This window comes from Pavona decussata, unplaced genomic scaffold, assembly GCF_977016875.1.
Source record: "Pavona decussata unplaced genomic scaffold, jaPavDecu1.1 SCAFFOLD_128, whole genome shotgun sequence".
In the NCBI taxonomy this organism is placed as follows: Eukaryota; Metazoa; Cnidaria; class Anthozoa; order Scleractinia; family Agariciidae; genus Pavona; species Pavona decussata.
The window spans coordinates 950,086-964,738 of NW_028145542.1; the positions used below are offsets into that span (position 1 = coordinate 950,086).

General features: G+C 36.1%; 1 protein-coding gene across 1 annotated transcript in view; it reads left to right on the plus strand.

Annotated features, from left to right (window-relative positions):
• The first annotated feature begins 945 nt into the window (after positions 1–945).
• The window catches only part of LOC146468850 (CUB domain-containing protein 2-like), a 92,291-nt gene continuing 78,583 nt past the window's right edge, over positions 946–14,653 (plus strand). Inside the window, exon 1 of the mRNA XM_085123896.1 lies at positions 946–1,581. The gene's annotated coding sequence lies outside the window, so the exon portion shown is untranslated. The remainder of the gene's footprint in view (positions 1,582–14,653) is intronic.

Genomic DNA, 14,653 nt, shown 5'->3' on the forward strand with positions numbered 1-14,653 from the left:
TGCAAATAGCAGTCTTCCAATAGAAGTGTAAATATGGCTAATATCCTGTTTTACGGTTTGTTTCAAGACCAGGTAATTTATAACTATATCGGTTATCGGACGTTCGGAACAAGAAGAATTTGAATTCAATATTTCGAAGTAGCCGCTTAAGGTTGAAATTTCAAACAGCCTAGGCCGTAATTAAGGGAAATGTTACTTAAAATTAGTATTATCTTCGCAACAGTAGTGATTTTTGGCGAAAATTGACCCATTATTTCTTTTACCGAGCATATTATTCATTTACGGTTCTAAATGCGTGACAACGAACTGCGTAATTTGACCGTTGGGTCACTTTTGTTTGGCGCTCTAAATTTTTATATTTAACGTAGCCCAAAAATTTTATTGCAGTTATTTGAAGATGAAACCTTGCTTTTTCGCTTGATGTACTTGATATGAAACCACGCCATGTACCAAGAAGCGATTTTACCCTCCCAATGTTGCCATGTTTTGCTCCGCCAAAATCGGCGAAATATGGAAAAAAATTCAAAATTCAAAAAATATTTAGTTCGCGATGGAATTGAACAACTAACACTTCAGACTGTTCCTAAATATGCATTCTTTTGATTAAGATGTTTAATGTCGGATTTACTGTTATGTTTATTTTTAGGCGACTTTCAAGTAACCTATGGTGTGGACGCCGTGAAAACCGATGTGGGAGCGGTCAAACCGACTTTGTCGCCGTTCGCCAAAAATAAAAATCTAATCGAACTCAAAGTATTTTTTCTAGTAATACTTCATCTAGACCTATGTCCTGGCAAAGTTTGGGAATTTTCGATTTTTTTCATTTTGCACACCTCCAGGCGAAATTTCTGGATTGCCGCTCTTAAAGAGGTGTCCGTAAGGAGAGGTTCCACTGTACTTGAAACAATTATGGGAAAGTATCAATAATATTTTAATATAAGGAAGACTTGTGCTTATATAATTATACACGAATCGTAGTATTTGGCCTTGCAGCATTTTTTTTAGTGTTGTGAGAAAATATCACAATTGTTAAAATTTTGCTTTATTTGACACTACAAAAAAATCAATTTTTGCCAAAGAAGGGACCCCGCTTTAAACATAGGAGGAAGGCGTTCAAGGCTCAAACGACAGTTGTATTTCTTAAAGTAAGCGGACAAAGTGTAAATCACATGCAAGATTTGAAGTAAACCTATTTTTTGAATAATTTGCGTTATGAGGAACTTAGGAAGCCACCGTCTTAACCTTAAATGATTAAAATTAAATGTTGTCTTAAAGACGACGTTTGCATGCGGAGCGAAATTTCTCGATGTATATTATCAGGTAAGGTGTTCAATAGAAGAGATGATTGAAAACAAAATTTGCCGCTTTGAAAATTTTATTTGTAAGGCGCTATCTGAAAGCATTTAGAGCGAGTTAATGAAGAAGCCAATTGGAGTAAATAAAAGGAATGACGTGAAATGCAGGTGAAGCTTTAATTTGCCAGTAAAGGAAGCATTACTGTTCCGGTGTCTTAACTATAAGTGAGCTGTTAGCTACAGGTTAAACACACACTGTCTTCTGGATGGTTTGAAGCTACACAAGGTACGTTTTGAAATCAGTTGAAGTAGTGCATTGATTTTGACCAAATTTTTGCTGAATAGAGTGAGGCTGGCCTGGAATTGGTTACAGTTTTCACGAGTAAAATGGAGTTGGAAGGCCTAACGAAGTCCTACTCACATGTTTGACATATTCATATCGATTCATGTCGGTCTTTAAACCAATTTAGCTTCTTGTATGTTTGTAGCGGGTTAACATGATCAATTGAAGAATTTGGATAGTATGCATGCAATCGACAAGAAGGTCGTGTCTGAAATAGGTTAGAAAAAAGTCATATATTTTGGTCTGAAATTAGGAAAGAGTTTCAAGAAACGCGCTATCCCCGGCGGCAAGATGCAGGTGTAGCCATTATTATTTGTCAGTAAAAGACGTCTGACTGTCTCTGTGTCTTAACCATAAGCGAACTGTAATTTACGGTTAAAGAAATACACTACTTTGGCTGGTTTGGAGCTACAAAACCCTTATCCATTTTACCGAAAAATTGGTTTTGAAACAGGGATTTCGCGAAATTTAAAAAGAGAAAATGCGATGGAGAAACGCCTGAGGGTGTTCTGTGCTCATTCGCGTATTTTTGTTTGGCGGCCCAAAGCAATTAGCTGTTAAAATCGTTGCGCCACGGGTGCCAGATAGTCAGGCATCAGAAACAATCATCAAATTCAAAAATTACTCACTGTGAAGGTAGACAAGCATGTGCGGCACAGTATTATGCTACATGCCCTCCGGCGAAGAGGGCTTGGGTTCAAAGCTACCTTGGAACTGAATAGAAAATTATATTTTCCTCTCAAAGCGAAGCCGTCATCTTTGGTAGAGCTTTGAATTCCTTATTGTTTTCCCATCATTTGTCAGCTATTATCTTAAGTTTTGTACCTTTAAATAAAAAGTGGCCATGAACAATGGCCAAATTCTTCATCTCAAAGTGAAGTGAGTTTGTATTTTGCTTCTAAGGTTTTTTGAAGCGTTCAAGTAAACAAACTTGGCTTGTGGCAATCAGATTCCATCTAATCTAATGTTCCTCAAAGTCTCAGAGAGGAGTCATAAAGCCATTTAGGTGAATACCAACATAAAATTACAGTGTACTGTATTGTGAAACTATGTTCTTTATCTTGAAGAGCGTTTTTCAAGTCATACTTCCTTGCGAGGTTCAGGCAAAGGTTGAAGCTCTTATTTTGCATAATTGAGAAATGCTAGTAGTTGGAAGCAGCGCCACGGTCTTGAAACCGTCTGGTCGCACAATTTTATTTTATGATAAGAAGTCTTTTTGTTTTTATAACCAGAAAGGCATTGCTGTAAGATGTCTCACTAATGGTTTACATGCATTTTTGTGCACTCATTTCTTCCTTTTTTTGTTACAAGCTGTGAAGGTTGGTTGGAAAAACGTTGCTGTTTTAACAACTTGAAAGAATTATGTGAAAATATTAAAAATATTTTAATATAAGGAAGACTTGTGCTTATATAATTATACACGAATCGTAGTATTTGGCCTTGCAGCAATTTTTTTAGTGTTGTGAGAAGTTATCTAAATTGTTAACTTTTGATTTTTTTTTTCACTACAAAAGAACAGAGAAAGAAAGCGTTTAAGGCTCAAACAAAAATTGTTTTTTTTTAAGTAACTGGACAAAGTGTAATTCACATGCAATATTTGAACCAAACCTATTTTGTGAACAATTTGGGTTGTGAGGATCATAGGGAGCCACCCACTTAAACTTAATGATTGAAATTAACTTTGGGCCGCCAAAGAAGAATACGCGAATTTGCATGGAAAACCCTCAGGCGTTTCTCCAACGTATTTTCTCCTTTCATTTCGCGCGCGAAATCCGTGTTTCAAAATTAATTTTCGGTAATATGGAAAAGGTTTTTGTAGCTCCAAACCAGCCAAACAGAGTATGTTCTTTAACCGTTAATTACAGTTCGCTTATGGTTAAGATACGTGGACAGTAACTCGTCTTTTACTGACAAATAATAATGGATACACCTGCATCTTGCCACCGGGGTAAGAGGTCTTCTTTGAACTTTTTCCTAATTTCAGACCAAAATATATGATTTTTTCCAACCTATTTCAAACGCAACCATGTTGTCGATTACATACCATCCAAATTCTCCAAATGATCATGTTAACTCGCTACAAACATACAAGACGCTAAATTGGTTCAAAGACCGATATGAATATGTCAAACATGTGAGTAGGACTTCGTTAGGCCTTCCAACTCCATTTTACTCGTGAAAACAAATTCTAGACGAGCCTCACCCTATTCAGAAAAAAGGTGGTAAAAATCTATGCACTACTTCAAACTAAAAAGGCCGCCGCGGTCAAAAGCGCAGTTAAATTTAAAAAAGACTTACACTTGTTAATCACAAATTTATAGAAGACGTTGTTGTTATGTGCGTCATACATGGAAAGTTTTAATACCTTCTTTTTAATTTAACATGAGGGGTCGTTTTTCATTATGGTCGTATTACGCATTGGGAATTAATTTTAAGATAAAAGCGCTGACTTGGAGCTATTAAGCCTAAAAGTTTTGTTAAACACTTTAAAACATGTCTTCTAGTGAAGACCTTATCTGAATATACTTTGCGAGATTTCGCCCTGCATGGAAACGTCGTCTTTAAGTTAACATTAAATTAGCTGTAAAAATCGTTGCGCCACGGGTACCAGATAGTCAGGCACCAGAAACAATCATTAAATACAAAAATAATTTACTGAGAAGGTAGAGAAGCATGTGTGGCGCAGTATTATGCCACATGCCCTCCGGCGTAGCGGGCTCGAGCTCAAATCACCTTGGAATCGAATAAAAAAAAAAATTTTTCATCTCAAAGGGAAGCCTAGTAGAACTTTGAATTCCTTATTGTTCCCTCATCGTTTTTCAGTTATTATCTCAAGTTTTGCACTTTTTAAATAAAAAGCAGCCATAAACAATGGCCAAATTTTTTTCTTCTCAAAACGAAGCGAGTTTGTATTCTGCTTCTAAGGTTTTAATGAAGCGATCAAGTAAACAAGCTTGGCTTTTGCCAATCAGATTCCATCTGATCTAATATTCCTCACTGTCTCAGAGAGGAGTCATAAAGCTGATTACGCGAAAACCAACATAAAATTACAATGTACTGTATTGTGAAACTATGTCAGTGTTTTTCTTTATCTTGGAGTGCGTTTTTCAAGTTATACTTCCTTGTGAGGTTTATGCAAAGGTTAAGGCTCCTAATTTGCACAATTGTGAAATGTTAGTATTTGGAAGCAGCACCAGGGTCTTAAAAATATTGACGTTTTGGTAATATCATAAAAAAAAGAAGAAAATGTTTTCTTTCCCAAAAAAGCACAGTTTCGTTAAAAATTTCCGTCTCATTAATGACACACTATCTTTATCACAGAAAAGACAGCCCCTGGCAATTGTAGCCTTCGTTACAAAAGAAAAGCAAGGTTCAGGGTGAATAATTTGGCTTGCTGCTGATCATTGGCATATTGGGAATATTAACTGACATTTTGTATCCAAATTTGAAACTAACATTCAGAACAGGGAAAAACTGTTTTGTTTACTAAAGAGCAACACTTATTTCGTTTAAGATTCTCGTATCGTTAATGGTGTAGAGTTTTTTAATGGAAAAAGATATCACTATAAAAGGAAAACAAGTTTGAGGGAGAATATAATTTGCGTAGCATCTGCTCGATGACATAAATTATAGGGAATATTGTTGGACATTTTGTGCTAAATTAGAAACAATGCTAATTATTTCTTTTCAGAAAGAATCATGCTTACGGTTTGAATACGCCTTTGATAAAACTGTGGGATAAGGTCAATTTTTAAATGAATAAATAGTTAAAACTATTTTGACGACTTAAACAAAGAGCTAAACCTTAGTGGAAGTATCTTCAACAGCAGGAAAAAAAAGAGTTTTATTTTTTATCACCAATTTAACGCGGCCATCGTTATCCTTTGCACCACGCATGGAAAGTTTTAATATCTTCTTTTTAATTTACAACGTGCAGTCCTTTTTAATTACGAAAGCATTAAGAATTTTAATATAAAAGAGCTGAGATATTGGGCTCAAATGACCGAAATGTTGTCCAAAACATGACAGAAAACATGAGGCCATTTAGACCAAAAAAGCTAAATAACCATTCCCTTTGGCTAAACACACACTTATAGCACAAACACACCTATAGGCAAAACACACCTATACCTTATACAGGAGAGTCAAATTTTGAAGTCGCTCTCCCCCTCCCCCCCCCCCCCCCCCCCTATAACTTACATGTTTAGTTTTATCCAGCTAAACTAGCTTCTTTCCTTCGTAATAGCGCTTTTTTCTTAATATTTCATAATGGCAAGAAACGTCTTCCAGGAATCGTCCTTTAAGCTTAATATCTCCGAGTCACCGCTTTTTTTAAAATTAATTCCTAATACGTTATGCGTTCTTTATGAAAAACGACCCCCCATGGTGAATTGAAAAGAAGATATTAAAACTTGCCATGCATGTTGCACATAATAACAACATGGTCTACAAATTTGTGACTAACAAGGATAAGTTTGTTTAAATTTAAGGAAACTTATGACCGCGGCAGACTTTTGTTTGATGTAGTCCATAAATGTTGACAATTTTTTTGCTGAATAGGGCTAGGCTGTTCTGGAATTGGTTATAGTTTTCAAGAGTAAATTTTGGAGTTGGAAGGTCTAAGGAGGTCCTACTCACATGTTTGACATATTCATATTGTCCTTTGAACCAATTAAGCTTCTTGTATGTTTGTAGCGGGTTAACATGAAATTTTGGAGAGTTTGGATGGTATACAATCGGCAAGAAGGTCGTGTCTGAGATAGGTTAGGAAAAATCATATATTTTGGTCTGAAATTAGGCAACAGTTTCAAGAAGCGCGCTACCCCCTTTGGCAAGATGTAAGTGTAGCCATTACTAATTGTCAGTAAAAGATGCCTGACTGTCACTGTGTCTTCACTATAAGCGAACTGACATTTAAAAGAACATACTCTACTTTGGTTGGTTTGGAGCTACAAAACCCTGGCTTTTCTATTTTACCTAAAAGTTGGTTTTGAAACAGGGATTTCGCGCGGAATGAAAGGAGAAAATGGGATGTAGAAACGCCTGAGGGTGTTCCTTGCTCATTTGCGTATTCTTCTTTGGCGGTCCAAAGTCATTTAGTTGTTAAAATCGTTGCGCCGCGGGTGCCAGATAGTCAGGCACCAGAAACAATAACTACAAAAACTACTCACTGTGAAGGTAGAAAAGGACGTGTGGCGCAGTGTTATGCTACATGCCCTCCGGGGATTAGGTCTTGGGTTCAAATCTACCTTGGAACCGAATCTCAAAGCGAAACCATCATTTTTGGTAGAGCTTTGAATTCCTTATTGTTTCCTCATCGTTTGTCAGTTATTATCTTAAGCTTGGCACTTTCAAATAAAAAGCGGCTATGAACAATGGCCAAATTTTACTAATATATTCATATCGGTCTTTGAACAAATTTAACTGCTTGTATTTTTGAAGCGAGTTAACATGATCATTTGGAAAATTTGGATGGTATGCAATCGACAAGAAGGTCGTGTCTGAAATAGGTTAGAAAAAATCATATATTTTGGTCTAAAATTAGGGAACAGTTTCAGGAAGCGCGCCTAGCCCCGGTGGGAATATGTAGGTGTAGCCATTATTATTTGTCAGTGAAAGACGTGTGAACTGTCTCTGTGTCTTAACCATAACCGAACTGTCATTTACGGCTAAGGAACATTTTCTACTTTGGCTAGTTTAAAGCTAAAAAACCCTTTTCCATTTTACCGAAAAATTGGTTTTAAAAGAGGGATTTCGCGAAAAATAAAAGGAGAAAATACGATGGAGAAACGCCTGAGGGTGTTTCGTTCTTATTCGCGTATTCTTGTTTGACGGCCCAAAGTAATTAGCTGTTAAAATCGTTGCGCCACGGGTGCCAGACAGTCAGGGCACCAGAAACAATCATTAACTACAAAAAATACTCACTGTGAAGGTAGAGAAGCATGTGTGGCGCAATATTATGCTACATGCCCCCCGGGGATGAGGGCTTGGTTTCAAATCTACCTTGGAACCGAATAAAAAATAATTTTTCATCTCAAAGCGAAGCCATCATCTTTGGTAGAGCTTTGAATTACTTATAGTTCTCTCATCATTTGTCAGTTGTCATGTTACGTTTTGTACTTTTAAATAAAAAGCGGCCATGAACAATGGCCCAATTTTTTTATCTCAAAGCGAAGCGAGTTTGTATTTTGCTTCTAAGGTTTTTTGAAGCGTTCAAGTAAACAAGCTTGGCTTGTGGTAATCAGATTCCATCTTATCTAAAATTCCTCAAAGTCTTAGAGAGAAGTCATAAAGCTATTTACGTGAGTACCAACATAAAATTGCAGTGTGCTGTATTGTGAAACTATGTCAGTGTTTTTCTTTCTCTTGAAGAGCGTTTTTTAACTCATACTTCCTTGCTCCTATTTTGCACAATTGAGAAATGCTAGTATTTGGAAGCAGCGCGAGAGTCTTGAAACCATCTGGCCGCACGATTTTATTTTATGGTGAGAAGTTTTTGTGTTTTCATATTTTTCATATTTAATTTTGCATTTTTTTTTTTCACAACAAAAATTTAATTTTTACCTAGAAAGGGAGGAACAGAGCAAAGGAACAGAGGAATAAAGCGTTTAAGGCTCAAACGAAATTGTATTTTTAAAGTAACCAGAATGAAAGTGTAATTCACAGGCAATATTTGAAGCAAACCTATTTTGTGAACAATTTGGGTAATGAGGATCATTGGAAGCCACCCACTTAAAGTTAAATGTTTGAAGTTAACTTTGGGCCGCCAAAGAAGTATACGCGAATTAGCATGGAACACCCTCAGGCGTTTCTCCATCGTATTTTCTCCTTTCATTTCGCGCGAAATCTCTGTTTCAAAAGCCATTTTTCGATAAAACTAAAGCTCCAAACCAGCCAAAATAGAGTATGTTCTTTAACCGTAAATTATAGTTCGCTTATGGTTAAGATAAAGAGACAGTTACGCGTCTTTTAATGACAAATAGCAATGGATACACCTGCATCTTGCCACCGGGGTTAGAGCTCTTCTTTAAACTCTTTCCTAATTTCATACCAAAATATATGATTTTTCCTAACCTATTTCAGACAAAATCATCTTGTCGATTACATACTATCCAAATTGTCCAAAAGATCACGTTAACTCGCTACAAACATACAAGAAGCTTAATTGGTTTAAAGACCGATATAAATATATATGAAACATGTGAGTAGGACTTCGTTAGGCCATCTAACTCTATTTTACTCGTGAAAACTATAACAAATTCCAGACCAGCCTCACCCTATTTAGCAAAAAGTGGTCAAAATCTATGCACTACTTCAAACTAAAAAGGCTGCCGCGGTCAAAAGCGTAGTTAAATTTAAAAAAAAAGACATGCACTTGTTAATCACAAATTTATATAAGACTTTGTTATAACAGCGTTATGCATGGAAAGTTTCAATATCTTCTTTTCATTTCACCATGAGGGGTCGTTTTTCATTACGATAGTATTACGTATTAGAAATTAATTTTAAGAGAAAGCGCTGACTTGCCTCACCCTTTTCAGCAAAAAGTGGTCAAAATCTATGCCCTTCTTCAAACTAAAAAGGCCGCCGCGGTCAAAAGCGCAGTTAAATTTTAACACTTGTTAATCACAAATTTATAGAAGACTTTGTTATAATGGCACCATGTATGGAAAGTTTTAATACCTTCTTTTCAATTCACCATGAGAGGGGAATAGTCAAGCGAATCTGCGAATAGTCGAGCGAATCTACACTAAACGCAATTCTCAATCTCTCTAATAAGCGCGAATGCAACTTTAAAACATCTCTTCTGGTAAAGACCTTACCTGAATATATATTTTGCGAAATTTCGCCCTGCATGCAAACGCCGTCTTTAAGTTAACATTTAATTAGCTGTAAAAATAGTTGCGCCACGGGTACCAGATAGTCAGGCACCAGAAACAATCATTAAATACAAAAATTACTCACTGTGAAGGTAGAGAAGCATGTGTGGCGCAGTATTATGCTACATGCCCTCCGGGGATGAGAGCTCGAGTTCAGATCACCTTGGAACCGAATAAAAAATTATTTTTTCATCTCAAAGGGAAGCCATTATCTTTGGTAGACCTTTGAATTTCCTATTATTCCCTCATCGTTTTTCAGTTTATAGTAAGTTTTGTACTTTAAAATAAAAAGCGGCCATAAACAATGGCCAAATTTTTTCTTCTCAAAGCGAAGCGACTTTGTATTAATCATAATATATTCTGCCTCTAAGGTTTTTGAAGCGGTCAAATAAACAAGCTTGGCTTGTGCCAATCAGATTCCATCTAATCGAGTATTCCGCACAGTCTCAGAAAGGAGTCATAAAACCATTTACGTAAGTACGAACATAAAATTGCCGTGTACCGTATTGTCAAACTATGTCAGTGTTTTCTATGTCTTGGATAGCGTTTTCCAAGTCATCCTTCCTTGTGAGGTTCATGCAATGGTTTAGACTCCTAATTTGCACAATTGAGAAATGTTAGTATTTGGAAGCAGAGCCAGGGTCTTGAAACCTGATTCAGGTATTGGGAATATCATAATATACATTTCGTATTCAAATTAAAAAAAGGTGATACAAATAAGAAGAAAATGGTTTTTTTTTTGCCAATAAACACGATTTCGTTTAAAGTTTCCGTCTTATTAATGATGCTTCACCTTTATCGCAGAAAAGACAGTCCCTTGTAATTGTAGTTTACTTCTACAACCTTCGGTACAAAAGAAAAGCAAAGTTTAAGGCTTGCTGCTGATCATTTGCATATTGGGAATATTAACTGATGTTTTGTATCCAAATTTGAAGACTAACATTCAGAAAAGACAAAATTTGTTTCTTTACAAAAGAGCAACATGATTTTGTTTGAGATTCTCGTATCATGAATGGTGCGGAGTGTTCAATGGAAAAAGATAGCACTATACCAGAAAACAAGTTTAAAGGAAAATTTGCCTAGCATCTGCTCGGTGACATATAAGGAATATTGTTGCACATTTTGTGCCAAATTAGAAACGATGTTCATTATTTCTTTTCAGAGCGAATTATGCTTACGGTTTGAAGGCCTTTGGTAAAACTGTAAGATTAACTCAATTTAACTAGTTTGACGACTTGCACCGAGAGCTAAACCTTTCTGGAAGTATCTTCAACTGCAAAAAAAAAAAAAGGCATTATAAAATTTCATAGGAGTATTATTTGTATCCCAAATTTAACGCGGAAATTGTTATCCATTGCACCATGCATGGAAAGTTTTTTAAAATATCTTCTTTTTAATTCGCTACGTGTCGCCTTTTTTTAATACAAACGCATTAAAAATTTTAATATATAAGCACCCAGCTATTGAGCTCAAATGACCGAAATTTTGTTCAAAACAAGACAATTTCTGAGACCATTTAGACCAAAAAAACTAAATATCCATACCCTTAGGCCCTACACACACCTATAGCTTATGTAGAAGAGTCGAATTTTGAACTCCTTCTCCTCCAGACAACTTGTTACATGTTTAGTTTTATCTGGCTCAACTAGCTTCTTTCCTTTGTAATTGTGCTTTTTTAATATTTCATAATAGCAAGAGACGCCTCTCAGGAATTGTCGTGTTTATTAATCTTTTAAATGTAATATCGCCGAGTCAGCGCTTTTATATTAAAAATAAGCCCTAATGCGTAATACCTTCGTAATAAAAAACGACCCCTGATGGTGAATTGAAAAGGAGATATTAAAACTTTCGATGCATGACGCACACAATAACAACGTCTTCTATGAATTTTTGATTAACAAAGGTAAGTTTTGTTTGAATTTAAGGGGCCTTTTGACCGCGGAAGCCTTTTTAGTTTGAAGAAGTGCATAGATTTTGACCACGTTTTGCTGAATAGGGTGAGGCTGGTCTGGAATTGGTTATAGTTTCCACGAGTAAAATGGAGTTGGAAGGCCTAACGAGGTCCTACCCACATGTTTGGCATATTCATATCGGTCTTTGAACCAATTTAGCTTGTTGTGGGTTTCTAGCGGTTTAACACGAACATTTGGAGAATTTGGATAGTATGCAATCGACAAGAATGTCGTGTCTGAAATCGGTTAGGAAAAATCACATATTTTTGGTCTGAAATTTGGCAAGAGTTTCAAGAAGCGCGCTATCCCCGGTGGCAAGATGCAAGTTTAGCCATTATTATTTGTCAGTAAATGACCCCTCACTCTCTCTGTGTCTTAACCATGAAAGAATTGTAAAGCTCTGTTTAAAAGCAATCAGAGCAAATTAGTAAAGAAACCAATTGGAGCAAGTGAAAGGAGGGACATGTGAAATGCAAGTGCAGCATTTATTTGCAAGTAAAGGAAGCGTTAGTGTTCCGGTGTGTTAACAATAAGCGAGCTGTTAGCTACGGGTTAAACACATTCTGTATTTTGGATGGTTTTAAGCTACACAAACGGTGTCCATTCTAGCAAAGGTACCTTTTGAAATCAGTTATTGACGGCCGAGTTTAAACAATAAAATTGAGGGTCTCTAGTGACAAGCAAAATATCCGTGTATGTAATATAGTTCGCTAAAATTCATGGCGGCTCGGTACCAAAACAAAAAAAAAAAAAAAGAAAAAAAAGGTTAACGGAGAATAACTTCCCACACATTTAGTCATCGACTTATTGAAAATATAATAACACGAGGTGTGATAATATCGGTGTACCTTATCAGAGTATGCTTAAAGGCGAGGAAAACAAAAGGTAGAAGGAGAATGATTTAAATTTGCTTATAGTCATATTGGGAATATTACAATAGTAATTTCGTATTCAAATTAAAAACTGATAATTAAAAAGGAAAAGTTTCTCTACCAAAAAACTCGATTTCGTTTAAGATTTACGTCTTAGTGATGATGCAAGATCTTTATCGCAGAAAAAAAAGCTCCTTGCAATTGTAGTTTACTTTTATAACCCTCGGTACAAAAGGAGAGCAAGGTTCAGGGTGAATAATTTGGCTTGCTGCTGATCATTGGCATATTGGGAATATTAACTGACATTTTGTATCCAAATTTGAAACTATCATTCAGAAAAGGGAAAAACTGTTTTCTTTACCAAAGAGCAAAATGATTTCCTTTAAGATTCTTGTCTCGTTTATGGTTTAGAGTTTTCAATGGAAAAAGATAGCACTATAAAAGGAAAACAAGTTTGAGGGAGAATATAATTTGCCTAGCATCTGCTTGTTGACATATAGGGAATATTGTTGGACATTTTGTGTCAAATAAAAAACGATGCTAATTATTTCTTTTCAGAGAGCATCATGCTTACGGTTTGAATACACCTTTGATAAAACTGTGAGACATAGTCAATTTTCAAATTGATATTGAGTGAAAACTATTTTTGACGACTTAAATTAAAAGCTAAGCCTTTGTGGAAGTATCTTCAACTGCAGGAAAAAGGAATTATAAACGTTTATTAAAGTAAAATTTTTTTATCACAAATTTAACGCGGATATTGTTCTCCTTTGTACCATGCATGGAAAGTTTTAATATCTTCTTTTTAATTCGCCACGTGCGGTCCTTTTTCATTAAGAACACATTAAGAATTTTAATAGAAAAGCGCTGACTTATTGAGCTCAAATGACCAAAATGTTGTCCAAAACACGACAATGGCTGAGGCTATTTGGACCAAAAAAAGCTAAATAACCATACCCTTTAGCTAAACACATCCTTATAGCACAAACACACCTATACCTTATACAGGAGAGTCGAGTTTTGAAGTCGTTCTCCCCCCCCGATTACTTACATGTTTAATTTTATCCAGATAAACTAGCTTCTTTCCTTCGTAATAGTGTTTTTTTTCTTAATATTTCATAATGGCAAGAAACGTCCCCCAGGAATCGTCCTTTAAGCTTAATATCCCCGAATCAGCGTTTTTATATTAAAATTAATTCCTAATACGTTATACGTTCTTTATGAAAAACGACCGCGTATGGTGAATTGAAAAGAAGATGTTAAAACTTTCCATGCATGATGCACATAATAACAACGTCGTCTACAAATTTGTGATTAACAAAGATAAGTCTTGTTAAATTTGAGGGAAATTTTGACCGCGGCAGCCTTTTTAGTTTGAAGTAGTCCACTTTTTGCTGAACAGGGTTAGGCTGGTCTGGAATTGGTTATAGTTTTCACGAGTGAAATAGAGTTGGGAGGTGTAACGAGGTCCTACTCACACGTTTGACATATTCATATTGTTCTTTGAACCAATAAAGCTTCATGTATGTTTGTAGCGGGTTAACATAATCATTAGGAGAATTTGGATGGTATGCAATCGACAAGAAGGTCGTGTCTGAAACAGGTTAGGAAAAATCAAATATTTTGGTCTGAAATTAGGCAAGAGTTTCAAGAGACGCACTACCCCCTGTGGCAAGATGTAGGTGTAGCCATTATTGATTGTCAGTAAAAGACGCCTGACTGTCACTGTGTCTTAAGCATAATCGAACTGTCATTTAAAACAACATACTGACTTTGGCTAGTTTGGAGCTACAAAACCCTTTTCTATTTTACCTAAAAGTTGGCGTTGAAACAGGGATTTTGCGCGGAATGAAAGGAGAAAATACGATGGATAATCGCCTGAGGGTGCTCCTTGTTTATTTGTGTATTCTTGTCTTGCGGTCCAAAGTCATTTAACTGTTAAAATCGTTGCACCACGGGTGCCAGATAGTCAGGCACCAGAAACAATCATTAAATACAAAAATTATTTACTGAGAAGGTAGAGAAGCATGTGTGGCGCAGTATTATGCTACATGCCCTCCGGGGATGAGGGCTTAGGTTCAAATCTACCTTGGAACCGAATCTCAAAGCGAAACAAACATTTTGGTAGAGCTTTGAATTCCTTATTGTTTCCTCATCGTTTGTCAGTTATTATCTTAAGCTTGGCACTTTCAAATAAAAAGCGGCTGTGAACAATGGCCAATTTTTTTCTTCTCAAAGCGAAGCGAGTTTGTATTATGCTATTAAGGTTTTTTGAAGCGCTCAAGTAAACAACCTTGGCTTGTGGCAATCA